This window comes from Anguilla anguilla, chromosome 5, assembly GCF_013347855.1.
Source record: "Anguilla anguilla isolate fAngAng1 chromosome 5, fAngAng1.pri, whole genome shotgun sequence".
NCBI lineage: Eukaryota > Metazoa > Chordata > Actinopteri > Anguilliformes > Anguillidae > Anguilla > Anguilla anguilla.
The window spans coordinates 32,998,354-33,023,985 of record NC_049205.1 but is presented as its reverse complement, the minus strand read 5'-3'; the positions used below and the strand labels follow the sequence as shown (position 1 = coordinate 33,023,985).

Below are 25,632 nucleotides of genomic sequence, written 5' to 3'. Positions count from 1 at the left end.
CTACCTGAGTTGTTGCAAGGTGTGCTTCTCTCCTTAATGCATACGCAATTGAGGGAGGATCACACAAATAATGGGCTGATTAAAATAAGAATAAGAAATAAATATGTTTGCCCCCTTAATGTACTGTATGCGTGTACACAGGGCCAAGTTACTTGAAATAATGTAGGAAGTATTGGGTAGCATAGCTCTGGAATTCAGCTTGTTTAATTTGTGTGAGCTAAGATATGGTTTCTTGTAACTCGGCCCAATGTTAATATTAATACTTTTAATGGCAGGCCTAGATTTTGCAGGTTTGAATTAATGACTTGTTAAATTGGATGTAACAGGGTAAATTGTACAGCAGTAATATGTCAAATGTACATTATTATAAAAATAAAATTTGTGTAAATAGTTATCTGATGTTAAGCCTCCAGAGTCAACATGTGGAATGACTGAGACTCGGTTTCTGTGCTCCTACGTGCACTTCCCCCTATAAATGAGGTCTTCCGCCTCTACCTCTCCCTTTTCATTTATTGTACTGCATGGGAGAGGTAAGCAACATTATGGTCTCTTTATTAAATTATATGTATAAGGTTATGTGTTAGCTAAATGCACTGTGTAGTATGCTAATATGTTTCCTGTGTCATTTAATTTGTGTAGGAGCTCAAACTAATGTGCATGATTGACCGGAGGAATCCGTTATTATATTTTTGAACAGGTATGTTTCTGTTTTTCTATGGCTCCTTGTAATACAGCTTGCGTGCTTTTTCTTTCTTTCGCCTTGTCTCCGTCCCTCCCTGCTTCCCCCTTTTCATTTATTGTGCTACATGGGAGAGGAGCTCAAACTTATGTGCATGATTGACCGGAGGAATCCGTTATTTTATTTTTGTAACAGAATAAACGGAGATCTGAAGATATTCTGGTCTGGGCTTCATTTTCTTCGAAACACAATGCAGATAAGCTAGCTACCACTGGTTACATAAAGACAGTGCTTTGTATGTGTTCGTATTTTGGCATTTTTGTACATTGAAGACATGTTTTTCTTCAGATACAATTTATTTTTGTACTGTGTTATGACTAAGTTATAATAGTAATGTATAGACATGCAGGCTACGAGAGAGATGTGCATACACAAATACAAGCAAACACTCACACGTTCTAGCTGAAAGAAATACATAGGCATGGAATCAGTCATTTTTCCTTTACCATGAATGACAAATGAATTAAAAGTGTTATATTTTTAAATGGAAGTGTTTTAATGGGGTATTGCGTACACGCAAATGCGCTACCCAGCATGCCACTAGTGAAGTAGTTTTTGTTTTTAAAAATGTGTGCATGTCTATATATATGTCCATTTTGTTAGTGTATTCAATGTTTTTATTGGTTGATGTAGTTAAATGTACAATGGGAGAGAGCATTTATGATGATGTCATCAGCAGCAAAAAGGAGGAAGAATATGAAATCCCCTAAATTTGGGGCTTTATTGTGTGGATGTGTGAAGTTCTTAGTGAATTCTGCCTGTTGATGTGAAGTCAGAAGGTAGATAAATTTGTGTTTTTAAGGGTCTGTGGTCATTGTTGTTATTTCAGTAGGACACCCTGAAAAGTGCCAAACTCTTTGTGCTGTATAGGTGTGGGGCATCCCACCCTGGCAAGGCATAACTTGGCAGGATGGTACTATATACCTGCCATCCCAATATTCAAAATATGACACAACATAAATAATTGAAATGTTACATGCAGTAATATGTTCGTCTAGATTTCATGATTCCTCCTCTTTTGACCCACACCCAAGGGAATTTGCTTAGCCGCCCTGATGAGTTGGCAAAACAAGTACAATCTTCTACAAACCAAAGGAAAAGACAATTACTGAGGTACACTGGTATAAATTGTGAGTTGTCTTTTGCTGTGACCGTTGTAAATACTTACCCCTGCTTTCTATGTGCATATTTATTTCTCAATTTGATTGTTCAGGACTATGAATGACCACTGAATGTTGAAAGGGACATCTTTACATGTAAAACCAATCGTATGATTGTATATTTATTCCATATTTAGTTGCATATATTGCTAGTAGAATGACATGGGATAATTTAACAAAAATTACTTGTTTATTTCACTATTCTGTCAGCGTGTTTTTCACTAATATGTTGGCATACCTTTGGACTGTTGGTGTGACAGAATACAAATTTTTGGTGGTGGAACATCCAGATAGACAGTATTGTCCACTGTGTCATGCTTAGAGATGGTAGTTGCAGATGAGACTGCAGGTTTTATTTATTTATTATTTAACCTTTATTTACCCAGGGTAGGTTCACTGAGCACGGATGCTCTTTTGCAGGAATGCCCTGCTTCACACTCATACCTGGGAGCTGCCCAGTACAACCACAACCTTCTATTTTTGGCCACTGAGCAGCTCCACTGGAGGGAGAGAACATTTTTTTTAGCCAATTAAATCAGAGGATGATTGGGTGACGAGTTTTTGCGAGAGCCAGATCTGGGATTTTAGCCAGGACACCGGGGAACCCCCCTACTCTTTGCGAATAGTGTCATGGGATCTTTAATGACCACAGTGAGTCAGGACCTCGGTTTAACGTCTCATCCAAAAGACGGCATCTCCTACAGCACAGTGTCCCCCTCACTGGACTGGGGCATTGGGGTTTATTTGACCAGAGGGAAGATTTCCCCCTGCTGGCCCACCAAAACCACTTCCAACAGCAACTCAGTATTCCCTGGTGGTCTCCCATCCACATACTAACCAAGCCTACACCTGCTTAGCTTCAGCCAGACAGCAGGATCAGAGTGTGTGGTGGTATGGCTGCGAGCGATAAGGGGCTGCTTGTTAAATGGATGACCTACGCAACAATGGTGGGACTTAGAAACTTCATATTTGGCATAGTTGTCGTGTACTGTCAACTAATAAAATTAGAACACAGGGTTTGTTTCTACTCACATTTTGGTTGCAGGAGCACAGAATGTCTGAGTTGAGCAATCTCAGGATACCGACATCCTAGCTACTAGAGGGCTTACGCAAAGAGGTTAAAAGATTCTCTGGAGTAATCTGGAATGAATAAATGAACTAGACTAAGATTTGATGCAATATTGTGTCATTTATCTTTAAAAAAAGAGAGGTGACTCAATAAAGAAGCTTCCATAAACAGGATTGTACCATTATATTTATTTAAACGTAACGTTGCTCCCATGCTGCCAAGACAATAATCAATAAGTGGCTGAAAATAAGCATGGGGAGAGGACAAAAGTGCAGTCACTTTTGTTCCAGGGCCCAGCCTTCCATTTGGAACTACATAAAATGCGCTATTAGCAATTCTCTTTTTCTCTTCATTTCCCAGCAGTCCTGGCATGCCTCTGAGGATTGGTTTTGCTGGTCCACGTCTCTTTGCGGGAGGCTCAGGTTTGACACATCTAATGAGAAAAGCAGTAATTAGGACACTGGGAAACATGGTGTTAGCCTCTAAGAAGATGCCGCATATTGAGGCCCTTCCCAGACGCGTGCACTTTTATGTCACTTTCATGTCTCTCATTGACATAAAAGTACCCCAGGGCACTGAGACAGTGGTCCATGTTCAGATTTTGTTTCTTAATTGCTTGAGTGAAATTTAAGTTTTGTGTGATGTTATTACCTTTTCTAATTATATTGATGGATTGTTCATCAAAATAAGGACATATAAAGGATTTGATTCTATATTGCTTTTACAATATAAAGTGAGCATTGCTTCAAAATAAATTGTTTTGTGTTTGTGTGTGTGTGTGGGTTCATTGTTTTCCCAGAAGAGTGAATGTAGTTGGCATTATTAAGCACAGCATCCGACAGTAAGCGCGGGGATATGCCTGTGTGGCCATGGAGAATGGATCTCTGTCAGCAGAAGCCCGCCCGGGAGCCTCTCCAGGGGGTGGGAAGTGCTGACAGCCTGCACACAGTACAGCGGCTGCTGGGGTTGTCCGGTGGCTGTTCGCCTCACTGAACATGATCTCTGGAGAAGCAGGTGTAATACAGCCCCGCTTAACCTGCACAGGGTTTGGCGAACATCCTGAATAACTCTGCTGGGGGGCTGGTGGACCAGCAGTTCCCTGGAGTGACCGGGCTGGGAGAAGGGGAGGGGCTCTCACCTCTCTATGCCACACCCTGCCTTCTTTCTGCCCGCTCCCAGTGGAAAAACAGCTCATCTCATTAACTAATGAGCAGCCTCAGTAGAATAGCGATAGCCAGCTGTCTCTCCCCTTCGTCCTGAAATGTGCTTAGATTCTGCCACCATGTTCCCTGCTGAGTGTGCTGACCATAGTCATAGTGCAGTTTCCCCAGTGTTTTTTAGTAGCACTGCAAGGGGGCACTGTTTTTCATAGTTTCTTCCTAGTTTCTATGACACACCCTACATGTTTCAATAAAGGCACTGGAATTGGAGATGTGAAATTTTAACTGGCTGAGTTCCTAGATGCTGACTTGTAAAGGCATGTCATAGGTACCTATCACAGTACAAAGGCCACAGCCCTGTTTAAGCTTTCATCTCTCAGATCTTTGACTACAATGTTTATCCACTGCCTATGAGGGACACTAAATGGAACAATTCAGTTATGAAATATTTAAATGTAATTTAATTGAACTCCAGAATTTATCAAAACATGTATTGCCCCCGCAACAAATTTTTAAGGGCCCTCCATCCCCCCCTCCCTTCCCTCCCTCAGTACCATCAATACCAATAACTCAAATATTTTACTTCTGAAACTTACACCAGGAAATTTTCTAAATTTGCCAACCCATAAACCCTGTAATACAGTACATGTATTATAAACCACATGTTTGTTGTAAATCAAGAATTTTGAAACCTATTATAAATAATATTTATTGTATTTGAAACTGTGGCAACATCAAAAGATCCCATTTGATTGGTCAGATCACCTTTCCTTCAACTTAAGCTATTAACAATTACAGTAAATAATGATTTTACAGAAACTTTCGGATGACACACCAAGACAGAGCAACAGGAACTTTATGTAGTTCAAACAATAGTACTGCTTTTTTCTGTTATAAGAACTGCTTCTTACTGTTCTTATAACAGAAAGACCAAATAACTAAAGTTGCATAGAGGCACTCATTATTGTATTCACCACTGTCATGAAATAGCTGCTGAAGGTAAATCAAATACGCAGAAAAGAAGTCTGCTGAGTTAATGTGAGCCTTGAGGATATAATCAGACAGGTTTGGATGTGATGAGAAAGCTTCTGCTGCACTGTTCCCAGCTGGTGGGTGAAGGAAAGGTATGGGAAGCAGAGTTGGGTCATGGGGACTACGAAGGAGATAAGAGGGAGAGTAAGAGGTTGTGGTTCTGAAGACAGCGAAACCAGAAAAACTGAAAAGGAAGGGTTTTTTTAATCTACCTTTTCTTGCAGATTTCATTGTGTCTTGTTTTTGCCTTCAGGATAAAAGCCATTTGGGTCCACCGCTGAGTTTATACCAATAATGCATTTCAAAAATCAACCCATCATGCAAAATACTGCTGTGTTAATGTACTAGGCTTCATGTATATTGCAAAGCATATTGACCACAGAACCACTGTTCAGTGGGCATTGCGCAGTGATCAAATGGCATCAAAGAAGACAGAAGGAAAAGATCTCATTACAGCTTGCAGACGCTCTTTTGAACATTTTTTATATGTGCATCCTATTTGACTCTTTAAGTGCTTTTTAATAATTGTGCCTGGTACTTTTTACAGCACTTCAGGCTATTCCCAGTTCAATTTCCTCTTCCTTTTCATCGGACATTTGAAACATCAATCTTCTTACAGACAAAAGCAAACATTATAATATCACTAGACAGCATAAGCAAGTGGCGCATGCCAAATGAACGTGTAGGGGTGCAGTCACGTTTGAAAGTTTGGTTTATTGCATTTTTTGTCAATAGAATTTACTCTCACATATTTATGTAAAACACCTGCCTACTGATGGGTCGTTCATATGGCTGATTCCGCATGCCTCCAGACAACCCACATAACCACCCCCTCCCACCCCCCACCGCAAATGCCCTCTTACCCCATGCTTGGTGCGTGGCACAGAATATCCCAAGGAGCTTTTGATGATTGCCACTGCTTAAGCTGCTGTCAGAGTCATCGGCAAAACTATGATTTATCTCCATCGTGGTTTATAGAAGTTAGTGTTTTTCTGTTAACCTGAGCCCTCAACAGCAGCTTCAAACTACCACAGCATCACATTATCCCAAATCAATCACGGCATGATTTTCCATAAAGGAAAACTCAGCTGTAAATAACACTCTGCTGTTAGCAGACGGATAACATAAACCTCTGTAATATCTCCACCGGGCTTCACCTTGTCTCTATTTATTACGCACTACTAGTACATTCCAGCAACAATGGGATACATCACTGGAACGTGTGTGGCATTTGTAGGTGAAGGACTGAAAGGTTCATCACTCTCTGAAGAATTCTGCACTTCTGGGTATTTGACAGATAAATATGTATAGTATTTTTTTCTTTTGCAAAGAGCACAGGTAAGTTTTTCAAAGTAATAACTTAAAATATGTTGAATAGCAAGGCAATATGTCTTTAAAAGAAATAATTAACTTTGCTCTCTATATCAAGTTAATTTTATAATTAAACACACAGTAATTTGCAATTCCACATGTTTGAACATATCTGCAAAGATATCCTGGATTGAGCATCTAAATTGAATATATCTTTGTAGTGTGTAGAAGCTTGGGGGAAAAAATACTGTTGAAAATATTGCTGATCTCTTAAAATGATAAAACAACACTGCAGAAAGGGTACTTCTGGTCCTTTAAGCCCAGAATTGATGCCAAAAGAGATTCCAGCTCCCAGCCCTCTTCCATCAGGGGCACTTTTCATTACTCTGTTTTCTGCTGCAGCTAGACAGACACTGTGTAAGATTTACTGCAAACATTTGATCACCCGGTCCACATTTATTGACCGCATTTGACAAGTGTAATCCCTTTCTTTTTCCAGTCACTTCCTTTTAGTGATCAATCTCAGCATCAATGCCGGTGGACAGCTATGAAGTGCTGGCGAGGTGTTTGGCAACATCAAGGGACCTTGCGCGTTCTCACTATAATATGGCAATTGATTCATCTTCAAGGAAATCTTGATTTGGCTCTTGATTTCACTCCACAATTAAAAATTTGTAATCAAACAATTCACATTTGGTTAAAGTGTAGATTGTCAACTATTATTAAAGGGTATTTTTTAAATACATTTTGGTTTCACCATGTAGAAATTGCATAACATTTTAGATGTAGTCGCCCCATTTCAGGGCACCGTAATATTTGGGACAAATTCTTTGTAAATTTTGAGCTGTAAATTCAGATTTGTCAGAGCAGACCAAAAGTGCATCCCGCACTGCTTTTATTGCTCCCAATCACCTTGATGCCTGCCCTTGCTTGTCAGTGGCCCTTAAGCGACACTTATAATTAACCATAACTCAAAACAGAGGACAAATGTTTAGGAGGTAAACTGGGACTAGTGGTACCAACTCAGTTAATCTGGAAGAAGAGGAGCGTGATGTGACCGAGGCCTTGGACGCTGGCCTCCAGCAGCACTCTTAAGCATGCATAATCCACTAGCAACACTCGCATGAATACTTACATACACACATACAGCACGAATGTAGTGTGTGTGTGTGTGTGTGTGTGGACAGTGGCCGTGGGTTATTTAAATTTTATTTCATTTTAGTTTATTTAGCTGTGATGCTGTGTTTGCTTTAGTTAGTATATGCACACATTAACTAACACAAAAACACATCCTGGGCTCATTTGTCTACAGTATAGTTTCCACACATAATAACCATATCGCAAGTCACCATCTTAGAAACAAAATATGCACACTATTTAACTCAAGTTCACATTTTACTTTACTTATCACAGCAAAGGGTTTTGTTTGTCCTGGGCAGTGGTGTTGTTTGTTGCCTACATTCCACGTTCCGTATTTCTCTGCAACTTGCGGATTTCCTCAGTGCAAGGATCCATACCGAGGACAAGCCCTTAGGTGACTTTCAAAATGCCGGAAACTCTCAGTTTCACAGTTGCTCCGTGGTAAGGAGCATCTATTTGTAATTGTAATAAGTAAATGTAAATATACAGGAAGGTGGACAATATTCTGACTATATATTATGTGATAGGGAAAAATATAATAACATCACAGAAGAAACCAGGGATGGTTTAGTCCAGGCAAACTGTTAATTAATGAAAATGAGAAATAGGCATTGTCAAAAGGGTCTCTGCTTCTGCAGGGGCGGTTTTAGTGATTTGGAGGCCCCAGGCGAAGACCAATGTGCGGCCCTTCTCCATTTTGCTTAACGCGATCATAGCTAGTGGACAAACACTATTTGGAGGCAGCTCTTTTCAGTTAACAAAGCCACAGCACTAAAGGACAGACCCAAATGAGAATTCTAACTGAAGAACTTCAAATGACCTTCAGTCAGTTAGAAGAAGAAAATATGGCAAGAAAAAGATTATAAGTATATAATCTTTCATTCTTTCGAGACAAAAGTATAGTACATGCTTTTTGATAAAGCATTTGAACATCCACTATTCTCTAGGGGTAAAAGTCCCGGTCCGAGCGGGTGTCTGGTTTGTGGTGGGCTGCTGCTGTCTGTCTGTGTCGCCTCTGACACTTTCCTCCCACACTGTAGCTGGTTCACTTCAACGAGCAGAGGCAGTAACGCTAGAAGTTGTAGTAGGTGCGGTGGGTGCACAACAGGCTGAGGCACCAGTAAGGCTGCTAACGTTAGCTAGCTCAGCTTCTTCAACTAACGTTACACCTGTTTTAACATCAGCTAGAGTGAGCACCTATTATCAACCAACTTCGTTCGACAGACAGGAAAACGTAAACTGATTTGCAACTATATATGAAAAAATAAGCAAAATATCGTTAACAACCTGTACCTAGTTATGTAGGAAAAATGTCCTCGTTATCCTCCAGTAGTTATTTTTTTAAAGTAATTTTGCGATTTTTTTATGTGCAAATAACTCAGAGGTGGCCCAGCGCTAGATGTTGGTTGCTAAGGGGACGTGTATTGACCACCCCATATAAACGAATGCAACTTGACATAAATTTGCTAGCATACTGTATAAGTGTCCTGCCTTGCATATTTGAGGTTAATATGAGAAAGGGTGGTCACTATCAGCATGTCTAGGAATCCGTACATATTCACTGGTGTAACCCAAGTCGCAGGATGCAAAATAACCGTTAGGAAAGCAGTATGAAATTATGAAGCAACGTCTGTGCCATTGGATTTAATGGGTCGCGATGAGATAATTTTGAGCGTGTTGCTTGTCTTAAAGTTGATGTAGTAAATAAGGCTGTATTACTATATCAAAATCTAACTAAATGTATATGTATGAAGTTAGTTTTTTACATTTAGACAATTTACTATGTGTATTTTTACAGGACTTACATTTAAATAGGTAACAATGTCCAGTCCTCTGTAATAAATACTAAGTAAACACACTAGCGGTTAGGGTGGTCGATAATAGGTGCTCTCATTCTACTTGTTGCTCCTCAGTCATGGAGTCTCTGGCTGTCTCTTATTAAAGAATTTCGTCAAACTTTAGGCAAACTTTCTTTAAACTGGGCTTCTTCCTTCTTCCTCTTGCTCTTCTCAAATCCACTTTGAAAACGCTTTATGGTAACAAACATCGTGACTCTCTGTCTCTTATGGCAACTCGAATTTCTACGTCATTGAGTAGGCACAAATGCAGGAAGGTCAAGGTGGAATAGTCCATTAAATGTAAAATGTGGGTGATAATAAATATTGGCAAATATAGACATTTAATTGGATAGGCCCACATTTACAAGTAGACAGACTTATTTTTATCTATTACAGATTATCATTCATTTGGAGTGACAAGAAAAGAAAAATGTTTTATAAATTAAAAAAAAAAGAAACACAAATTCATGAGGCCGCTTCGGCGGACGAGGCCCCAAGCAATTGCCTACCTATGGCCTATGGTAAAACTGCCTATGTGCTTCTGTAGAGCTAATGTGGTTCAGACAGAGCCATAGAGTTGGTGCCCACAGACTCTCACCAAAGGTGTGGGTATGACAATGTACATGGGCGCATGTTATATAATCTCTAATCTGAACAGTAAAACTAATTTCGTCGGGAAGTGCATTTTGTCAGGACATCTGGCATTTCCAGAAATCAATTTTATTTTTCTTTATAATTAAAAAATGTATATTTAAAATAATCTGTAATGAATGAGAAATGTCAGCTGGAATCTATAAGCCTATTACTTAACTGAGCATTACAGAATATTACTAGTTCCAAGCTCACAAAGCATTCTGTATTTTGGTGTCTAACCCAAAGAAACACAGTTTCAAGTAAACACAGCATGCTACATAAATGCCCTGGATGAAAAACATCAATCATACATCTTTGCTAAAGTGAGCTAAAAATAACAAAATTGTTTAGTTAGTTACTTTTTGTTATCTAAAACAAGTAATGGAGCGTTTAGATTACATTAAGTTTACACCTTACACATAAGTGAATGATGTTGCCATACATCCCTCTTGAATATTGTTGGTTTACAATTTCAGAAAAATGAAGAACTACAGTAAAGTACTTTTTCCTTCCTGAGTGAAAGTGGTGTCATACATGTGATTTTACCTGGTATTCAAAAGAAAGAAAAAAATAAAACAATTTCAATAAATCATAGCAAGAAAAATAAACTCACACATTCACAGACAGGATTTTAATAGTGTTTTTGAAACATAAATGAAAATTACAAAACACAATAACTGAATTAGAAATAGAGGTAGCAAAAATGGTTGGCCCAAGTCAAATACTGTACATCAGGTATCAGATCCTGGATTCTCTATGAATGCAGTGAGGTCTAAATTCAAGCTTGAGGCCTTGTGGCTTGGAGGTATGCAGAAAAATCCACATTAAAGCATGAACTAACCATGCAGGATTGCCCAGCCAGGAACCATTTCACAGCTCCAAGGCAAGGGGGGCACTCTGTACCCGGCTGAGTGTTCTTGGCCTGGTCTGTGTCTGTGAGGGTGTCAAGATTTGTCTTTCACCCAACCAAAAACAGTGCACGTATTCAAGAGGGTGCCCCATGCCCCAATGAAACAATGTTCACTTTAATGAATTTGAACCCTTGACAGAATGTTGCTTCATGCTACCTGAGTTTTAACAGCTTGCTTCACCCAGTCTATGAGGGTAGCTTGAGTGACAGAGAAGTAGACCAAATAACGTCTTCCATTCAGGACATGGTAAGGTGCCTGAACTTGGGCTCCTCTTTTGAAAGCCTGACCTTGTGTTAATGAAGTGAGTCATTGCTTGCACAATAGTTCCATTGCTCATACTAATTTATAAATGTGGGAAGGGTAGGGGGGAGTGGGAAGTTTATTAGGAAAAGTTCTAAAGGAAGTGTATCTGTAATAGCAGGAACAGTGTCAATGACCCGCAGATTGCAATAGCTGACTGATTTCATTGCTGCCTCTGCCACCTGCCTCATTGGATGAAATTGTATCCTCTCACTCTGGCTCTCTTAAGAATCTGTGAGGTACTGGAAGCCAGTGAGGTGTGATGTTTTCCTTTTTTCCTCCCTTCCTTTCTTTTCATGAACAAATGGGTCCCAAGAGGCCAGAAATAAGTAAAAAGGTTCTATGTGTTTAATTTAATGATTATCAGGTATGTGTCTCACCCTGGTGTTGACAGGTATAAGGTGACAGAGAGACCATGTCTGTGTCCATCAGCCACCAGTCCACGGGTATTATTCTTGTAGCACTTCACCATTACAGGTCACTGATGAAGAACATCAAGCACAATGCAACATGCATACCGTAACTGGGCGCACGTGAAGCGCACCAACATTTATTTAAATAACCACATCTTCCATTCTTCAGTGGTAGCATTTTAAAGACATCATCTCCCTAAACCAGACTGCAGCACTCTCCTACAGCCGGGATTTACTTTAATCCAGTATTGAATGATTTACCCTGACATTTCAAAGTTGCAGCCGCCCTTTGACTTCACAATGCTATCTGACAATATGGTAATCCCTTACAATTATAATTGAACAGATAATGGCGATCGATGTCCTAACTGACTCAGTTTCCCCAAAGGTTTCTCTTCTACTTGCATATCGTTGTGTTCGTGCCATTGTAAGTGCCACTGCTTCTGACTTTAATAGGTTTTAATGGCAATTCTATTATGTCATGTCACCTCTCAAGTTACAGGAAAATATGTCATTTAAACAGCAGTATCCCTCTGCACTGAGAACACCAAGTGCCATCTGCATTCCGAAAAGCCACGCCTATTCTGTTTATGGATTACAAACAAACCTCCATTCAGGAATACCTCCGTCAGAGAATTGAACGTGGCTGAATCTTTCCTTTACCCAAATGCTATTTGTTTAGCATGCCATTTGGAAGAAGGCTTGCATTTCCATTAACTTTGCATGCTAAATGGCATTCCTCTGATTGATAGGATGCTGCTTGTGATAGCATTTGATCAGGGCAGATGTTCTCCTTTCTCACAACAATCAATTTACCATTGTTTGTTTGCTTATATTTATTATTCAGCATTAGTAAATAGATGGCCCCACAACAGAAGACATATCAAAATATATGTAATATATCAGAGAAAAATATTAGTCACCCTTGAAGCAAGGAGACGGGAATAAACATGCAGAACGGCATGATGTTATAAAAAGAAGCAGTGAAAATGTGCTTCACACAATATTTTATAATCAGGAGCTTGAGGGCACCTCTGACTGGTGTCCACACTTTTATGTGTGCCATCGATATTGTGATTAGGCAAAGTCACACATAGGCTATACACAACAAATAGCTTTGCACCCGACTCCCCATCGAAAGTGTCTCCACTGTGGTCTGGATTCATCTGTTTGAATGAAAGAAAACAAATCCAGGATTAAACGTGACACTTTCAGTCCCCAGAACCTGAGAGGTAGGCTTTGGTTTGGCAAATTCTCAAAGGTATAGCATGAGTTTGATGCCAAAATCCAGCATCCCACTCTTGGCTAGTATGTGCGGGAGCCAAGGTCTTGCTTAACAGACAGTGTATCACAGTTGTATTCCTATCCCTGTAAGTGGTAGGAGTGAATAAAAGGCTGAGTTCACACTGCTGATTCTTATATCTGCCCAGCATGAGATGGGTCCTTGTCTTAAGAGAAAAACCGCCAAGATTCATCTAATGCACTTAACTGTATTTGGCTATGCCCACCAACATCACTGGCGTATTCATTATTTCCTTTTCTACTGTGTATTCCCAATTGACCCCCATAATTCAAAAATTGAGCAATACAGATTATATATTATCGTTTTCAGATCATTTTGGCTATCATACGTTTTTTGAGATTCCAAAGTTAAATGTTAAAATAGAGAAATATGCTTCAGCACCCAATGTGCTTCAAACGGAGACACTGAGAAGAAATGGGCCTGGGCGCTCAAATACGGGCCTTCTTATAACCTCTCCTCACACATAATGGTACAGGAAGATATTGCCTGTATATTAGTACCCAAGAAGGACTTCATACTTCAGACTTCAAACCCAAAGCACCCAATGTGCTCCTAACTGAATCTCTAACAGAAACAGGTCAGGGCACTCAAATATGAAAGATATTGCCTGTATATTAGTACCCAAGAAGGAGGGTAAACGTCCCTATTAAGCCCACGTACCATATAAGCCCACTTGCAACTTCTGAGTCAAATAAAAAAAAACTACATTATCATTTTTTGCTGTGTGATTTTTTTTTCAAATGAAGCTGCTTGTTACGTAAATGACACTTTTTATTTTAAGGCAATCACATTTATCGATATTGAGTTATCGAAGCACATGTGTGGCATGTGTCTGCTGATCCCAGAAGAAGTTGCAAAAAAACTTGTATAGCATGTATAGTTTATATTTTTGTACACAGTTTATATTATTATACTGTTAAATAGACAATAAATGTATATGTTTATCTTTATTTATTTTTAAATTAACATTTTTACCTGGTGGGCTTAAAGGGGACTCTAGCAAAAAAATCACACTGACTGAGGTGGATGTAAATGAGTATAGCTAATTACTTCTCTACATGATCAATTTATACTTTTCATATTATGTTAGTGCACCATATATAGATTTATTTCATATAGTTGTTTTTTAATGTCATGTGAGTAGAATAAAATATTCTGTCTTTTAACCATAAATTCACTGATGTTCCCTTTAAGCCCACCTGTTCCCATTAAGCCCACTTTACTGTGTTTCAATGGGGATTTTCTCCCTTTTGACCTTTGAACCATTTTCCTCCCTAATTTTGACCTCACCTGATGAATCAGCTCCATAATTCAGATAATTAATACCCACATTTAAATATCAGTGATATTGCATAGGTCACTTCATTCTGGATAGGCCTGTGTTCTATCTTAACATTAGCAATAATTTTTTAATCTTTACTTTTCAGATGAGTTTTAGTTTAAGATGACTAAAACACGAAAGAACTACAGTTCATGCCCACGCATGATAGAAGCGCAAGTTCATCCTCTGCAAAGCAGGGCTGTAGGGACCTGGACCATTCTATTTGCGCAATCATGAGGTCATTGAAAATCTACAAAAACAAGATGAAAGCCATGAACGACTTGATAGCGTAAGACAAAGACAACCACAACGTGGGCAAAAGATTGAAACAAACAAATAAAATAAAGCTTAGACCACCCTATAGCCTATGTTATGTTACACTACTAAGATGGAGCATGGAGCAAATGATAGCCTTACTAAAACGATACAATCACCTCAAAGAGCATAGGCCGACGTTTAGTCTAGGAGAAAGTAGAAATTGCAGAAATGTTGACATCTTTCTTGTTTATTTTGTTTAAGTTATAGGCTAATGATACATGAGCTTCAATATGTTATGACTGATGTCTCCTCATAATGAACTGTATGTTTTAATAGTACTCCACAATGAACTGAATGGTTTTAAAATGTGTTTTTACAATGTTTTCAAACTACTATCCTAAATGTGATTAACATTTGAAAAGTTATTGTTCAATTGTATATCCTGAAATTGACTCATTTACTATCTTTAGAACATTAGTATTGAACCTGAAATTGTTTTCGTTCAGTCAGTCGGTCTTCAGAAATCTTCATAAAAACACCTGCACTTTCAACCAGCTGACTGGACCAGAAATGTTGGCCAATTTCAAATGCCGAAAGCACACCATAGGATAGAGATACAGACAAAATGACAACACATATTGAAACAAACATTAGAAATTGGTATAAATGAATTATTGACACTTAAAATGAGAGATTAGACTTTCATTTTAACTAAAATGTTCTCACTTAAATGGGGGCAGTATACATTAAAAATGTCTGAAAAGCGGATTTGGTGAGCTTAATAGGGACGTTTACCCAACTTCATACTGTGACATACATGCACATTGCTCAGCGACACAGTGACATCACAATACAACTCATCAAAGTATTTCATTTGTGCATCAACAAGTTCTTAAAGCTCAGGTCCCACCGAGATTTGAACTCGGATCGCTGGATTCAGAGCCCAGAGTGCTAACCATTACACCATGGAACCCCACATCTGCCTAAATTGACAAGAGTGGCAGAGGGAGATTTGTCCACAAATATCTCTGGAACTGTAGCTAGATAAAGAAGTTACTTTATCCTATTCTGTTCAAAAGACACTAGACACTGAAACAACAGCCATTTTAGTATACATATTACATACCCAATGAAACAACTGATGCCAACAAGAAACAATTTGTATACACTTGAGAAGCACAGCAATTGATCAGTTACAGCACTAGATTACAGAGTTAACTCAGTTCACCTGTTTTCCAGGGTCTGAATTAGTCGTTGGTCTTAAGGAAAAAGCAATCCCAATCCCAAAAATTGTTAGCTTCCAAGCAACATTTGAGGCCTGTACAACCAAAGCACCCAATGTGCTCCTAACTGAATCTCTAACAGAAACAGGTCAGGGCACTCAAATATGGGCCTTCCTAAAACCATTCCCCAGTCACCTGACCGGTCACAAAATGGCCTCTTCGCATGACATATAAATAGCAAGACTGCGCTACGTCAACAGCGAACAATCGGAATGGACAGGATTGGATACTAATGGAGGGTGCTGTGAAAAGCAGCGCTTAAAGCTTGCTTCGTACCCTTCGATAGCTCAGTTGGAAGAGCGGAGGACTGTAGGAAACCCGTGTTGAAATCCTTAGGTCGCTGGTTCGACTCCGGCTCGAAGGATTAGTGTTTTCCAAGAGCAGCATTTGTTTATGATCCGTGTTTCTATGATCAACAATTTCAAAGACAATGTCATGTATGGAGGTGGTGATGACCATGCAGAGCACCTGAAACAAACTAGAATGAAAATATCAATAGTTTCATCTTAGAGTAGACTTCGCATAACCGATTAAAGAAAAAAAACCTGGATCCCAAAAATGTTAGCCACAAGCGGAGTTTGAGGCCTGAAGCACTCATAGCAACCAATGTGCTTCAAACGGAGACTCTGAGAAGAAATGGGCCTGGGCGCTCAAATACGGGCCTTCTTATAACCTCTCCTCACACATAATGGTACAGGAAGATATTGCCTGTATATTAGTACCCAAGAAGGACTTCATACTGTGACATACATGCACATTGCTCAGCGACACAGTGACATCACAATACAACTCATCAAAGTATTTCATTTGTGCATCAACAAGTTCTTAAAGCTCAGGTCCCACCGAGATTTGAACTCGGATCGCTGGATTCAGAGCCCAGAGTGCTAACCATTACACCATGGAACCCCACATCTGCCTAAATTGACAAGAGTGGCAGAGGGAGATTTGTTCACAAATATCTCTGGAACTGTAGCTAGATAAAGAAGTTACTTTATCCTATTCTGTTCAAAAGACACTAGACACTGAAACAACAGCCATTTTAGCATACATATTACATACCCAATTAAACAACTGATGCCAACAAGAAACAATTTGTATACACTTGAGTAGCACAGCAATTGATCAGTTAAAGCACTAGATTACAGAGTTAACTCAGTTCACCTGTTTTCCAGGGTCTGAATTAGTCGTTGGTCTTAAGGAAAAAGCAATCCCAATCCCAAAAATTGTTAGCTTCCAAGCAACATTTGAGGCCTGTACAACCAAAGCACCCTATGTGCTCCTAACTGAATCTCTAACAGAAACAGGTCAGGGCACTCAAATATGGGCCTTCCTAAAACCATTCCCCAGTCACCTGACCGGTCACAAAATGGCCTCTTCGCATGACATATAAATAGCAAGACTGCGCTACGTCAACAGCGAACAATCGGAATGGACAGGATTGGATACTAATGGAGAGTGCTGTGAAAAGCAGCGCTTAAAGCTTGCTTCGTACCCTTCGATAGCTCAGTTGGAAGAGCGGAGGACTGTAGGAAACCCGTGTTGTAATCCTTAGGTCGCTGGTTCGACTCCGGCTCGAAGGATTAGTGTTTTCCAAGAGCAGCATTTGTTTATGATCCGTGTTTCTATGATCAACAATTTCAAAGACAATGTCATGTATGGAGGTGGTGATGACCATGCAGAGCACCTGAAACAAACTAGAATGAAAATATCAATAGTTTCATTTTAGAGTAGACTTCGCATAACCGATTAAAGAAAAAAAACCTGGATCCCAAAAATGTTAGCCACAAGCGGAGTTTGAGGCCTGAAGCACTCATAGCAACCAATGTGCTTCAAACGGAGACTCTGAGAAGAAATGGGCCTGGGCGCTCAAATACGGGCCTTCTTATAACCTCTCCTCACACATAATGGTACAGGAAGATATTGCCTGTATATTAGTACCCAAGAAGGACTTCATACTGTGACATACATGCACATTGCGCCAGCGACACAGTGACATCACAATACAACTCATCAAAGTATTTCATTTGTGCATCAACAAGTTCTTAAAGCTCAGGTCCCACCGAGATTTGAACTCGGATCGCTGGATTCAGAGCCCAGAGTGCTAACCATTACACCATGGAACCCCACATCTGCCTAAATTGACAAGAGTGGCAGAGGGAGATTTGTTCACAAATATCTCTGGAACTGTAGCTAGATAAAGAAGTTACTTTATCCTATTCTGTTCAAAAGACACTAGACACTGAAACAACAGCCATTTTAGCATACATATTACATACCCAATTAAACAACTGATGCCAACAAGAAACAATTTGTATACACTTGAGTAGCACAGCAATTGATCAGTTACAGCACTAGATTACAGAGTTAACTCAGTTCACCTGTTTTCCAGGGTCTGAATTAGTCGTTGGTCTTAAGGAAAAAGCAATCCCAATCCCAAAAATTGTTAGCTTCCAAGCAACATTTGAGGCCTGTACAACCAAAGCACCCAATGTGCTCCTAACTGAATCTCTAACAGAAACAGGTCAGGGCACTCAAATATGGGCCTTCCTAAAACCATTCCCCAGTCACCTGACCGGTCACAAAATGGCCTCTTCGCATGACATATAAATAGCAAGACTGCGCTACGTCAACAGCGAACAATCGGAATGGACAGGATTGGATACTAATGGAGGGTGCTGTGAAAAGCAGCGCTTAAAGCTTGCTTCGTACCCTTCGATAGCTCAGTTGGAAAAGCGGAGGACTGTAGGAAACCCGTGTTGAAATCCTTAGGTCGCTGGTTCGACTCCGGCTCGAAGGATTAGTGTTTTCCAAGAGCAGCATTTGTTTATGATCCGTGTTTCTATGATCAACAATTTCAAAGACAATGTCATGTATGGAGGTGGTGATGACCATGCAGAGCACCTGAAACAAACTAGAATGAAAATATCAATAGTTTCATTTTAGAGTAAACTTCGCATAACCGATTAAAGAAAAATGGATCCCAAACCTGGATCCCAAAAATGTTAGCCACAAGCGGAGTTTGAGGCCTGAAGCACTCATAGCAACCAATGTGCTTCAAACGGAGACTCTGAGAAGAAATGGGCCTGGGCGCTCAAATACGGGCCTTCTTATAACCTCTCCTCACACATAATGGTACAGGAAGATATTGCCTGTATATTAGTACCCAAGAAGGACTTTATACTGTGACATACATGCACATTGCTCAGCGACATAGTGACATCACAATACAACTCATAGTATTTCATTTGTGCATCAACAAGTTCTTAAAGCTCAGTTCCCACCGAGATTTTAACGCAGATCGCTGGATTCAGAGCTCAGAGTGCTAACCATTACACCATGGAACCCCACATCTGCCTAAATTGACAAGAGTGGCAGAGGGAGATTTGTTCACAAATATCTCTGGAACTGTAGCTAGATAAAGAAGTTACTTTATCCTATTCTGTTCAAAAGACACTAGACACTGAAACAACAGCCATTTTAGCATACATATTACATACCCAATTAAACAACTGATGCCAACAAGAAACAATTTGTATACACTTGAGAAGCACAGCAATTGATCAGTTACAGCACTAGATTACAGAGTTAACTCAGTTCACCTGTTTTCCAGGGTCTGAATTAGTCGTTGGTCTTAAGGAAAAAGCAATCCCAATCCCAAAAATTGTTAGCTTCCAAGCAACATTTGAGGCCTGTACAACCAAAGCACCCAATGTGCTCCTAACTGAATCTCTAACAGAAACAGGTCAGGGCACTCAAATATGGGCCTTCCTAAAACCATTCCCCAGTCACCTGACCGGTCACAAAATGGCCTCTTCGCATGACATATAAATAGCAAGACTGCGCTACGTCAACAGCGAACAATCAGAATGGACAGGATTGGATACTAATGGAGGGTGCTGTGAAAAGCAGCGCTTAAAGCTTGCTTCGTACCCTTCGATAGCTCAGTTGGAAGAGCGGCGGACTGTAGGAAACCCGTGTTGAAATCCTTAGGTCGCTGGTTCGACTCCGGCTCGAAGGATTAGTGTTTTCCAAGAGCAGCATTTGTTTATGATCCGTGTTTCTATGATCAACAATTTCAAAGACAATGTCATGTATGGAGGTGGTGATGACCATGCAGAGCACCTGAAACAAACTAGAATGAAAATATCAATAGTTTCATTTTAGAGTAGACTTCGCATAACCGATTAAAGAAAAAAAACCTGGATCCCAAAAATGTTAGCCACAAGCGGAGTTTGAGGCCTGAAGCACTCATAGCAACCAATGTGCTTCAAACGGAGACTCTGAGAAGAAATGGGCCTGGGCGCTCAAATACGGGCCTTCTTATAACCTCTCCTCACACATAATGGTACAGGAAGATATTGCCTGTATATTAGTACCCAAGAAGGACTTCATACTGTGACATACATGCACATTGCTCAGCGACACAGTGACATCACAATACAACTCATCAAAGTATTTCATTTGTGCATCAACAAGTTCTTAAAGCTCAGGTCCCACCGAGATTTGAACTCGGATTGCTGGATTCAGAGCCCAGAGTGCTAACCATTACACCATGGAACCCCACATCTGCCTAAATTGACAAGAGTGGCAGAGGGAGATTTGTTCACAAATATCTCTGGAACTGTAGCTAGATAAAGAAGTTACTTTATCCTATTCTGTTCAAAAGACACTAGACACTGAAACAACAGCCATTTTAGCATACATATTACATACCCAATTAAACAACTGATGCCAACAAGAAACAATTTGTATACACTTGAGTAGCACAGCAATTGATCAGTTACAGCACTAGATTACAGAGTTAACTCAGTTCAGCTGTTTTCCAGGGTCTGAATTAGTCGTTGGTCTTAAGGAAAAAGCAATCCCAATCCCAAAAATTGTTAGCTTCCAAGCAACATTTGAGGCCTGTACAACCAAAGCACCCAATGTGCTCCTAACTGAATCTCTAACAGAAACAGGTCAGGGCACTCAAATATGGGCCTTCCTAAAACCATTCCCCAGTCACCTGACCGGTCACAAAATGGCCTCTTCGCATGACATATAAATAGCAAGACTGCGCTACGTCAACAGCGAACAATCGGAATGGACAGGATTGGATACTAATGGAGGGTGCTGTGAAAAGCAGCGCTTAAAGCTTGCTTCGTACCCTTCGATAGCTCAGTTGGAAGAGCGGAGGACTGTAGGAAACCCGTGTTGAAATCCTTAGGTCGCTGGTTCGACTCCGGCTCGAAGGATTAGTGTTTTCCAAGAGCAGCATTTGTTTATGATCCGTGTTTCTATGATCAACAATTTCAAAGACAATGTCATGTATGGAGGTGGTGATGACCATGCAGAGCACCTGAAACAAACTAGAATGAAAATATCAATAGTTTCATTTTAGAGTAAACTTCGCATAACCGATTAAAGAAAAATGGATCCCAAACCTGGATCCCAAAAATGTTAGCCACAAGCGGAGTTTGAGGCCTGAAGCACTCATAGCAACCAATGTGCTTCAAACGGAGACTCTGAGAAGAAATGGGCCTGGGCGCTCAAATACGGGCCTTCTTATAACCTCTCCTCACACATAATGGTACAGGAAGATATTGCCTGTATATTAGTACCCAAGAAGGACTTTATACTGTGACATACATGCACATTGCTCAGCGACATAGTGACATCACAATACAACTCATAGTATTTCATTTGTGCATCAACAAGTTCTTAAAGCTCAGTTCCCACCGAGATTTTAACGCAGATCGCTGGATTCAGAGCTCAGAGTGCTAACCATTACACCATGGAACCCCACATCTGCCTAAATTGACAAGAGTGGCAGAGGGAGATTTGTTCACAAATATCTCTGGAACTGTAGCTAGATAAAGAAGTTACTTTATCCTATTCTGTTCAAAAGACACTAGACACTGAAACAACAGCCATTTTAGCATACATATTACATACCCAATTAAACAACTGATGCCAACAAGAAACAATTTGTATACACTTGAGAAGCACAGCAATTGATCAGTTACAGCACTAGATTACAGAGTTAACTCAGTTCACCTGTTTTCCAGGGTCTGAATTAGTCGTTGGTCTTAAGGAAAAAGCAATCCCAATCCCAAAAATTGTTAGCTTCCAAGCAACATTTGAGGCCTGTACAACCAAAGCACCCAATGTGCTCCTAACTGAATCTCTAACAGAAACAGGTCAGGGCACTCAAATATGGGCCTTCCTAAAACCATTCCCCAGTCACCTGACCGGTCACAAAATGGCCTCTTCGCATGACATATAAATAGCAAGACTGCGCTACGTCAACAGCGAACAATCGGAATGGACAGGATTGGATACTAATGGAGGGTGCTGTGAAAAGCAGCGCTTAAAGCTTGCTTCGTACCCTTCGATAGCTCAGTTGGAAGAGCGGAGGACTGTAGGAAACCCGTGTTGAAATCCTTAGGTCGCTGGTTCGACTCCGGCTCGAAGGATTAGTGTTTTCCAAGAGCAGCATTTGTTTATGATCCGTGTTTCTATGATCAACAATTTCAAAGACAATGTCATGTATGGAGGTGGTGATGACCATGCAGAGCACCTGAAACAAACTAGAATGAAAATATCAATAGTTTCATTTTAGAGTAGACTTCGCATAACCGATTAAAGAAAAAAAACCTGGATCCCAAAAATGTTAGCCACAAGCGGAGTTTGAGGCCTGAAGCACTCATAGCAACCAATGTGCTTCAAACGGAGACTCTGAGAAGAAATGGGCCTGGGCGCTCAAATATGGGCCTTCTTATAACCTCTCCTCACACATAATGGTACAGGAAGATATTGCCTGTATATTAGTACACAAGAAGGACTTCATACTGTGACATACATGCACATTGCTCAGCGACACAGTGACATCACAATACAACTCATCAAAGTATTTCATTTGTGCATCAACAAGTTCTTAAAGCTCAGGTCCCACCGAGATTTGAACTCGGATCGCTGGATTCAGAGCCCAGAGTGCTAACCATTACACCATGGAACCCCACATCTGCCTAAATTGACAAGAGTGGCAGAGGGAGATTTGTTCACAAATATCTCTGGAACTGTAGCTAGATAAAGAAGTTACTTTATCCTATTCTGTTCAAAAGACACTAGACACTGAAACAACAGCCATTTTAGCATACATATTACATACCCAATTAAACAACTGATGCCAACAAGAAACAATTTGTATAGACTTGAGTAGCACAGCAATTGATCAGTTACAGCACTAGATTACAGAGTTAACTCAGTTCAGCTGTTTTCCAGGGTCTGAATTAGTCGTTGGTCTTAAGGAAAAAGCAATCCCAATCCCAAAAATTGTTAGCTTCCAAGCAACATTTGAGGCCTGTACAACCAAAGCACCCAATGTGCTCCTAACTGAATCTCTAACAGAAACAGGTCAGGGCACTCAAATATGGGCCTTCCTAAAACCATTCCCCAGTCACCTGACCGGTCACAAAATGGCCTCTTCGCATGACATATAAATAGCAAGACTGCGCTACGTCAACAGCGAACAATCAGAATGGACAGGATTGGATACTAATGGAGGGTGCTGTGAAAAGCAGCGCTTAAAGCTTGCTTCGTACCCTTCGATAGCTCAGTTGGAAGAGCGGAGGACTGTAGGAAACCCGTGTTGAAATCCTTAGGTCGCTGGTTCGACTCCGGCTCGAAGGATTAGTGTTTTCCAAGAGCAGCATTTGTTTATGATCCGTGTTTCTATGATCAACAATTTCAAAGACAATGTCATGTATGGAGGTGGTGATGACCATGCAGAGCACCTGAAACAAACTAGAATGAAAATATCAATAGTTTCATTTTAGAGTAGACTTCGCATAACCGATTAAAGAAAAAAAACCTGGATCCCAAAAATGTTAGCCACAAGCGGAGTTTGAGGCCTGAAGCACTCATAGCAACCAATGTGCTTCAAACGGAGACTCTGAGAAGAAATGGGCCTGGGCGCTCAAATACGGGCCTTCTTATAACCTCTCCTCACACATAATGGTACAGGAAGATATTGCCTGTATATTAGTACCCAAGAAGGACTTCATACTGTGACATACATGCACATTGCTCAGCGACACAGTGACATCACAATACAACTCATCAAAGTATTTCATTTGTGCATCAACAAGTTCTTAAAGCTCAGGTCCCACCGAGATTTGAACTCGGATCGCTGGATTCAGAGCCCAGAGTGCTAACCATTACACCATGGAACCCCACATCTGCCTAAATTGACAAGAGTGGCAGAGGGAGATTTGTTCACAAATATCTCTGGAACTGTAGCTAGATAAAGAAGTTACTTTATCCTATTCTGTTCAAAAGACACTAGACACTGAAACAACAGCCATTTTAGCATACATATTACATACCCAATTAAACAACTGATGCCAACAAGAAACAATTTGTATAGACTTGAGTAGCACAGCAATTGATCAGTTACAGCACTAGATTACAGTTAACTCAGTTCACCTGTTTTCCAGGGTCTGAATTAGTCGTTGGTCTTAAGGAAAAAGCAATCCCAATCCCAAAAATTGTTAGCTTCCAAGCAACATTTGAGGCCTGTACAACCAAAGCACCCAATGTGCTCCTAACTGAATCTCTAACAGAAACAGGTCAGGGCACTCAAATATGGGCCTTCCTAAAACCATTCCCCAGTCACCTGACCGGTCACAAAATGGCCTCTTCGCATGACATATAAATAGCAAGACTGCGCTACGTCAACAGCGAACAATCGGAATGGACAGGATTGGATACTAATGGAGGGTGCTGTGAAAAGCAGCGCTTAAAGCTTGCTTCGTACCCTTCGATAGCTCAGTTGGAAGAGCGGAGGACTGTAGGAAACCCGTGTTGAAATCCTTAGGTCGCTGGTTCGACTCCGGCTCGAAGGATTAGTGTTTTCCAAGAGCAGCATTTGTTTATGATCCGTGTTTCTATGATCAACAATTTCAAAGACAATGTCATGTATGGAGGTGGTGATGACCATGCAGAGCACCTGAAACAAACTAGAATGAAAATATCAATAGTTTCATTTTAGAGTAGACTTCGCATAACCGATTAAAGAAAAAAAACCTGGATCCCAAAAATGTTAGCCACAAGCGGAGTTTGAGGCCTGAAGCACTCATAGCAACCAATGTGCTTCAAACGGAGACTCTGAGAAGAAATGGGCCTGGGCGCTCAAATATGGGCCTTCTTATAACCTCTCCTCACACATAATGGTACAGGAAGATATTGCCTGTATATTAGTACACAAGAAGGACTTCATACTGTGACATACATGCACATTGCTCAGCGACACAGTGACATCACAATACAACTCATCAAAGTATTTCATTTGTGCATCAACAAGTTCTTAAAGCTCAGGTCCCACCGAGATTTGAACTCGGATCGCTGGATTCAGAGCCCAGAGTGCTAACCATTACACCATGGAACCCCACATCTGCCTAAATTGACAAGAGTGGCAGAGGGAGATTTGTTCACAAATATCTCTGGAACTGTAGCTAGATAAAGAAGTTACTTTATCCTATTCTGTTCAAAAGACACTAGACACTGAAACAACAGCCATTTTAGCATACATATTACATACCCAATTAAACAACTGATGCCAACAAGAAACAATTTGTATAGACTTGAGTAGCACAGCAATTGATCAGTTACAGCACTAGATTACAGAGTTAACTCAGTTCACCTGTTTTCCAGGGTCTGAATTAGTCGTTGGTCTTAAGGAAAAAGCAATCCCAATCCCAAAAATTGTTAGCTTCCAAGCA

The 25,632-nt window shown here is 40.3% G+C and overlaps 15 non-coding genes across 15 annotated transcripts; 8 read left to right on the top strand and 7 right to left on the bottom strand.

The window, feature by feature from the left end:
• Positions 1-15,489: 15,489 nt before the first annotated feature.
• On the bottom strand, positions 15,490-15,561 carry trnaq-cug. The gene has a single exon. It is a non-coding gene; the product is annotated as a tRNA-Gln (tRNA).
• A 586-nt stretch (positions 15,562-16,147) lies between these two features.
• trnay-gua lies at positions 16,148-16,235 on the top strand. The gene is given in 2 exon segments: positions 16,148-16,184; positions 16,200-16,235. It is a non-coding gene; the product is annotated as a tRNA-Tyr (tRNA).
• Positions 16,236-16,705: 470 nt separating this feature from the next.
• Positions 16,706-16,777, bottom strand: trnaq-cug. Its single transcript has one exon. It is a non-coding gene; the product is annotated as a tRNA-Gln (tRNA).
• Positions 16,778-17,363: 586 nt separating this feature from the next.
• Positions 17,364-17,451, top strand: trnay-gua. Its single transcript is given in 2 exon segments — positions 17,364-17,400; positions 17,416-17,451. It is a non-coding gene; the product is annotated as a tRNA-Tyr (tRNA).
• A 471-nt stretch (positions 17,452-17,922) lies between these two features.
• Positions 17,923-17,994, bottom strand: trnaq-cug. Its single transcript has one exon. It is a non-coding gene; the product is annotated as a tRNA-Gln (tRNA).
• A 586-nt stretch (positions 17,995-18,580) lies between these two features.
• On the top strand, positions 18,581-18,668 carry trnay-gua. Its single transcript is given in 2 exon segments — positions 18,581-18,617; positions 18,633-18,668. It is a non-coding gene; the product is annotated as a tRNA-Tyr (tRNA).
• Positions 18,669-19,801: 1,133 nt separating this feature from the next.
• On the top strand, positions 19,802-19,889 carry trnay-gua. The gene is given in 2 exon segments: positions 19,802-19,838; positions 19,854-19,889. It is a non-coding gene; the product is annotated as a tRNA-Tyr (tRNA).
• A 470-nt stretch (positions 19,890-20,359) lies between these two features.
• On the bottom strand, positions 20,360-20,431 carry trnaq-cug. Its single transcript has one exon. It is a non-coding gene; the product is annotated as a tRNA-Gln (tRNA).
• Positions 20,432-21,017: 586 nt separating this feature from the next.
• Positions 21,018-21,105, top strand: trnay-gua. Its single transcript is given in 2 exon segments — positions 21,018-21,054; positions 21,070-21,105. It is a non-coding gene; the product is annotated as a tRNA-Tyr (tRNA).
• Positions 21,106-22,238: 1,133 nt separating this feature from the next.
• On the top strand, positions 22,239-22,326 carry trnay-gua. The gene is given in 2 exon segments: positions 22,239-22,275; positions 22,291-22,326. It is a non-coding gene; the product is annotated as a tRNA-Tyr (tRNA).
• A 470-nt stretch (positions 22,327-22,796) lies between these two features.
• On the bottom strand, positions 22,797-22,868 carry trnaq-cug. The gene has a single exon. It is a non-coding gene; the product is annotated as a tRNA-Gln (tRNA).
• Positions 22,869-23,454: 586 nt separating this feature from the next.
• On the top strand, positions 23,455-23,542 carry trnay-gua. Its single transcript is given in 2 exon segments — positions 23,455-23,491; positions 23,507-23,542. It is a non-coding gene; the product is annotated as a tRNA-Tyr (tRNA).
• Positions 23,543-24,012: 470 nt separating this feature from the next.
• Positions 24,013-24,084, bottom strand: trnaq-cug. Its single transcript has one exon. It is a non-coding gene; the product is annotated as a tRNA-Gln (tRNA).
• Positions 24,085-24,668: 584 nt separating this feature from the next.
• trnay-gua lies at positions 24,669-24,756 on the top strand. Its single transcript is given in 2 exon segments — positions 24,669-24,705; positions 24,721-24,756. It is a non-coding gene; the product is annotated as a tRNA-Tyr (tRNA).
• Positions 24,757-25,226: 470 nt separating this feature from the next.
• Positions 25,227-25,298, bottom strand: trnaq-cug. The gene has a single exon. It is a non-coding gene; the product is annotated as a tRNA-Gln (tRNA).
• Positions 25,299-25,632: the final 334 nt, after the last annotated feature.